Source organism: Alexandromys fortis, unplaced genomic scaffold (genome assembly GCF_014885135.2).
Source record: "Alexandromys fortis isolate MF-2015 unplaced genomic scaffold, M_Fortis_MF-2015_v1.1 scaffold_287, whole genome shotgun sequence".
NCBI lineage: Eukaryota > Metazoa > Chordata > Mammalia > Rodentia > Cricetidae > Alexandromys > Alexandromys fortis.
This window is the reverse complement of record NW_026068185.1, coordinates 663,013-669,774: the sequence shown is the minus strand read 5'-3', so window position 1 is coordinate 669,774 and position 6,762 is coordinate 663,013.

Here is a 6,762-nt window from a genome sequence, read left to right as displayed (position 1 = left end):
GTTACTTTTCTTTTCTTTTTTTTTAATTATAAACTGATTGGCCCATTAGGTCAAGCTTCTTATTAACTAATTTTTATAACTTACATTAGCCCAAATTCTTGTCTGAATTAGCCACGTGGCTTGGTACCTTTTTCTGTGAGACAGTCACATCTTGCTTCCTCTGAGACTGGGTCACGACTGCATTTTTAAACTTCTCTCTTTCCAGAATTCTCGTTGCCCCGCCTATACTTTCTGCCTGTCTACTGGCCAATCAGCATTTTATTAAAAATAATACAAGTGTTCGGGCGGTGGTGGCGCACGCCTTTAATCCCAGCACTCAGGAGGCAGAGGCAGGCGGATCTCTGTGAGTTCGAGGCCAGCCTGGTCTAGAAGAGCTAGTTCCAGGACAGGAACCAAAAAAGCTACGGAGAAACCCTGTCTCAAAAATAAAAAAATAATAATAAATAATAATAAAAAAGTGACAAGATAAAAAACCATTGTCTCACAGCATTTCCCAACCCCTTTTTTTAAACAAGAACTCTGATTAGACTCTCCTTTGTTTAGCTTTTTGTCCAGACATTCATTATTCTTAACATCTTATAACCAACATTCTAAACAAAGGCAAACATCCATAATCCATTTTTAGGGAATGTGGGAATAGTTTTTGATTAGGGGCACTGATAATCTTATGAAGACCCATAGAAAATTTGAAATTATGATCAAGTCCTGACTGGAAGATCCTGTGAGGCTTGATCATCTCAGGCAGCAGTCTTAAATCTGTTCTGGATGTAGAACTCAGACATCTGAGCCATCCGCTCCTATCGGAGATTTCTCAGGTAGTCTTCCTTCATCAAACCTTATTTTTCCTAATCCAGAGTGAATCCACAGCTTCTCATTTCCTGTGGAAACAAAACAAAACCTCTTCTCCAAAGTAACATATCTTTTGACTTCAATTTTGAAGTCAAGGTATTTCCAAAATACATATCTTGGATTAATTCAGCAGCATTTATAAACAAATGTCTTTTAGCAGCTGTTGTTCCTTCCTCAGTCATCAAGCAATTCAAAGACAACATAATAACATACAGTATCCAGACTTTCTGTGTATTTTCCATCTTTATGTGGCTTTATTTGAAATTCTGTTTCTTCTGTTTTTATTTTTAATTTTTGGTGTTTCAAGACTAGGTTTCTCTGTGTATCTTTGGCTATCCTGGAATTCACTCAGTAGACCAGGCTGTCCTTGAACTCACAGAGATCTGCCTCCCAAGTGCTGGGATTAAAAGTGTGTGCCACCACACCTTGAACTCACAGAAATCTGCCTCTGCCTCCCAAGTGTTGGGATTAAAGGTGTGTGCCATCACACCCAACTACTCTCTTCCTTTCTTTTTCATTTTAAGTACTTTAACCTTTTTTTCTTTTTTTTTTTCAAGCCTACATATATTTTTAAACACATTGTAAATTGTTTATAGGCTTTTTTTTTTTTTGCCTGAAACTATTCTTACTGTATCTCTCTTTTTCTGACCACATGAGTCTTTAATTTGCTAAGTGATATGGCCAGGATTAAGGCTGTGGCTTTGACAGCTGGATCCAGCCCATTCCTTAGCTTTCTGAGATTCTAGCCTCATGGCAGAGATGCTGGCTGGAGCCATATTTATTGCCACAACTCTATGGCATTTCAAGGTCCTTGCCACCACCAAAAAGCATACAGTCAGCTTTTCATCAACACCACTTAAGTGTTTCATGGCAGAACCTCTTAAAAGAGCTGCAAGGTTTTGCAGCTAAAGCTGAGTCAGGAAGCCTCTCTTAAATGAGAACACTTGCCTCTAGCAAGCAGAGCCTACCTGAGAAAGTGCCGCTATCAATAAGCCATGCTTAACTCTATTCTTTTCTGTCTAAAATTACTTCCCAAGCTCTCTCAGGCTTTATGTGGATGCAGTTGTCCATGTGGGCACCATTTGTTGACCGAAGTTTTCTGTCCTGCCTGGTCCTGCAGCTGTTAAGTTCCAAAGAACCACACAGAGGTTTCCATTAGTTATAAACTGATTGGCCCATTAGCTCAGGCTTCTTATTAACTAACTCTTACAACTTACATTCACTCATAATTCTTGTCTGGGTTAACAATGTGGCTTGATACCCTTTTCTGCAAGGCAGTCACATCTCGCTTCCTCTGAGGCTGGGTCATGACTCCTTAGTTACTTTTGCTATGACAAAACACCACAGTCAAGACAATTTTTAAAAGAAAGTGTTTAATTTGGCTTATGGTTTCAGAAGGTTAGAATCCATGATGGCAGAGCAAAGGCATGGTGGCCACAATAGCTTAGACCTCACATCCTGATCCAAAACCAGGAGGCAGAAAGAGAATGGCATAAGTCTTTTGAAACCTCAAATCCTACCTGCAGTGGAAAACTTCCTTCAATAAGGTTATACCTTTTATCCTTCCCAAACAGCTCCTAAGGATGAAATGTTAAACTGTGTATGCCTATAGGGCCATTCTCATTCAAACCACCACATCACTTTGAGAAGTACATCACCCTAGGGATGATGCTTAGCTTAGCTGTCAACTTAGAGCCTCAATGAGGGATTAGCTACATTGAGTTCTCATTTGGACACATCTGTCAGGAGTGTCTTAGCATCCTAATAACGATAAAGATATATCAAATTCCCTAATTTCGGAATTACAAATTAAGCTGGTTTATAATGAGGAAACATGTGTTCTTGGATAAGTCTTCCTAAGTCTATGACATCATTGGATGTTTTCTGCAGTCATTGGCTTTAGTCTTGTTTGAGCTAGTAGCAGACTGGAGCACATCCTACCAGACCATGAGGGAAACACAATGAAAATGGCAAATGTACTTGTAAATTGATCTAGTCACAAGCAGGTGGCCCCAGATGACACTCGTGGCCGTGTGGTCCCCGTCTCTGAATACTACTAAGATCAGCACTGGCAACAGAAATAAAATAAAATAAAGACCGTGTGTTCAAGGGTGAAGATTAGAAGTCAGGGTAGGGCTGAGTCATTGATGTTCTAAAAAAGGAGGGTGGCAAGGGCATTTACCCATTAGTGTTGTAACTCGGGTGTTTTCAGGAAGCATTGATAACTAAAATCAATAAATCAAGTCACATGGGCCTTGTGATCCCTGAGATGGCTCAACGCTCAACAAACAGAGCTCAAAGCAGGCCAGGTCACTGTGGATGAACAAGAATTCACTGAGAAGGTGACAGGAAGATTATACGTTGTAAACTGTCTCTCAGGGAGGCCATGACATAGACCAAGAATATATAGGTCATGTTAGCTATAGTTACCAAAAGAGTCCATACCATCTGAGGCCAAAGGCACATGACAAAATGTCCTCTGAGGTTTCTGACCTGCTGATGGTCTGTGCTGCTTGGTACAGGTCCCTGGATACACAGCCATTAAAAGTTAATTCACATGATGGGGTTGGCAAAGTTTCTAGGTCTCTCATCTCTAACTGAACTAAACTCTTAGCGGGCCAAAAGTAGACATTATCCATGTGTGGCAGGTGGTGTGTATGCACACATGTGCACTGTATGGAGGCCAGAAGTCAACATAGAGAGTCTCTCACACCCTTCCCCTTATATTTTGACACAACATCTCTCATGGAACTTGGAGCTCACCAACTGGCTAAATAGACATGTCAGAAAGCCCCAGGGATCCTCCTGCCTCTAACTCCCCAGCACCGGCAGTGTGGGCATGCATTGCCATGCCTGTCATTTCATATGGGCTCTGTGGGTCAGACTCCAGTTCTCATGCTTAGCTGCAATCACTTTACCAATTGAGCCATCTCCCCATTTCTGTCTTTATAAAATACTGACAGACATGGGAGAGGATTTCCTTTTTTTCCACAAGTATGTATGAATGTATATAAAGATTTTATTTGATAGAAGACAGAATGCACATGTAATTCAAAAGTTAAACCTCCCCCAAGACTATATGCAAAAGCCAGATGATGTGATGGACATAGCTCACATCACAGGAATAAAAGGACTTGGATTTAGATTTGTTCTGGGATTTGAACTGGCCCCAAACAGAAATCTACCCATAGAAATAAAAAAATACAGGGAAATGATTTTGAATTGAACTCCCATAGAATTTGAAAGTCATCACCTTTTTAAAAGGATAGGGATTTATATTTTGGAGAGAATTAAGAGAACTCAGACATTTTTAAACACCTATCTTAGGTTTATAAAACAATTTAGTATTGAACAATCGGAGATGTGAGAAGTTTGTTAGCTTGCAGGTGACCTGGGGAATCGTGAAAATGCTTGATAATCTCCACACATTTCCTATATTCTCTAGATTCTCAGCTCTCACCACTCTCCTGTTGTTTTAGAGATTTTATACATCCCTTCCAGTCTTATACAAGAAAGGTATGATAGTGTATTAGCCTGTACTTATCTAGAATCAGAATCAGGCTCATCTGAGTTCTAGTCTCTCTCTACAATCAACCTTGTATCTCATGTCAAGTTAACAGACATCTCTGCCCCTCCATTTCCTCATCACTGGAGTGCTTCCTGTGATGTGTCTGGGGAGGTTGCTTCCTCTGCAAAGTGGTTGCTGTGCAAGCAGAAGGACTTGGGTTTGAGCCTCAACAACCACAAAAAAAGTCAGATGCAGTGAAAACACCTGTAATCCCAGCATGGAGGAAGTGGGAACAGGAGGATTCCTGGGGCCCCATAGACAGCAGCCTAGTTAAATCTGTGAACTCATGGTGAAAGTCCTTGTCAATAATAATAATTATAATAACAACAACAACAACAACAATAAGGCACGGTTTGGGAAAGTGGCTCAGATGTTAAGAGAGCTTGCTGCTCTCTCCATGTACCTGAGTTTGGTTCCCATCACCCATTGCCAGCAGCTTACAAGTACAGGTAACTACAGCTCCAGAGGATCCCACAGCCTCTTCTGGCTCTCAAGGTACCTTCACACACATGTGCATATACACAATACACATAACACAAATCTTTTTTTTTTCGAGACAGGATTTCTCTGTGGCTTTGGAACCTGTCCTGGTACTAGCACTGTAGACCAGGCTGGTCTCGAACTCACAGAGATCCACCTGCCTCTGCCTCCTGAGTGCTGGGATTAAAGAAAGGCGTGCACCACCATCGCCCGGCACATAACACAAATCTTAAATAAAAAGATGGAAAACAGAATGACCAAGAAACAGACCCTCCAGCTTTCATAGACTGCTCAGATCCACACACAAATGTGTGTGTGCACATAGCATACTTCCTGTTTAAGGAGTAAATATGAAGTAATGATAAATGGTGATAGCTTTATGGGTATTGATCTTAATCATTTAGAGAGTATCCATGACAAATGACCTTCCTGTTCCTGTTGAATGCTGCCAGAACTGGGGTTTCTCACCTGAAGAAAATGCTTCCAGCCATGCACAGCTCCCAGTAGGGTTTCATTCCTTTATGACTCCTATCCATTCTGTTCTACATGGCAACTTTTTGTTTGTTTGTTTTTTGAGACAGTATTCTATTTCTCTAACTCTGTCCCAAGCATTCAAAGCTGCTGCATGACATAAACCCAGGGTATGGGCGTCATACAAAGCTTGCCTTTCTACAGTAGCATAGTCTCCTTCTTCAAGAATTTGATCTTGGGAGATTTCTCAACCTCTACTATTCAATAATCTTAGTTCTTCTCTGAATCAGGTGCTCCATTGTAATTGCAGACCAGGTGCTAAAACAACTTTAACCAAATCTATCTAGTTGTAAGGGATAATTCTATTACAAATTGACCACAGGTTTAAAATTTGCTTCACAAAAGGCGATTGTATGCCACATGACACTACTGCTCCCTTGAATCTCCTTAAACCTAACATTGGCACAGAAGCCCAGTTAGCTATGACAGAGCCTCTGCCACTTGGAAATTCCTGTGAGGTTACTGGATATATTAAGGTTGGGTATCTGAAAACTTTAGGCTGTTTCTCTCTATTATTATAATGTAATGCTGAAACTGGCTCTCCATTAAATTCCTCCATCAAGATTTGAATATCTATGTCATCTGTTTTATTAGGCTTTTCTAAGGCCTGTATCTTAGCATTCAGATTAACCAATATTGTTAGTGATTAGACAAAAATGATACAACTGATAATATTTACAGTTGACACATAAGTTCCATCTAAATTAGATATTCTCTCATTTGATCATCCCATTTTCAAACTGCCTAGCATATTATCATATAGGAATCCAAGTCCCCCCATTATAATATTTTTCCCATTTTTTAATTAACTAATTAATTCTTAATTCCTTTAAGAATTCCCAACTGTCTTACCAAGAAAATCCTTACAGGAGTATCGAGTATCTTGTGCTTTAGTTGATTCCAGATACACTCAGGTTGGCAACCAAGATTAGCTGTCACAAGTCCAACCATTGTCAGCTTGACACACAATCATACCTCCTTACATCATGCTTAATTTTTAGATGAAAACAATAAGCAGGCCACAATTGGCCTAATGTGATATAACTATCATGCATAAAACTGTGAGTCCACGGTGTATTTTAGAAGAAGTGGCAAAGTTCGTCTTTTAAGTATAATAATATAAGTTAACAGCACTTAACCATTGCTGTTATGCCAGTTGATGGTACATTATGAGATAAAGAAATAGAGGAAAGAAAATAAAAATATCATACTCAACATGTTTTCAAAAAATAAGACAGAAATCCTCATTTCAGTTATAACCCTCATTTCTACAACTGGTTATATGATGTTAGCTTCTATTTATAGAACCTTCTTCTGTGTGGGTATATATGCTA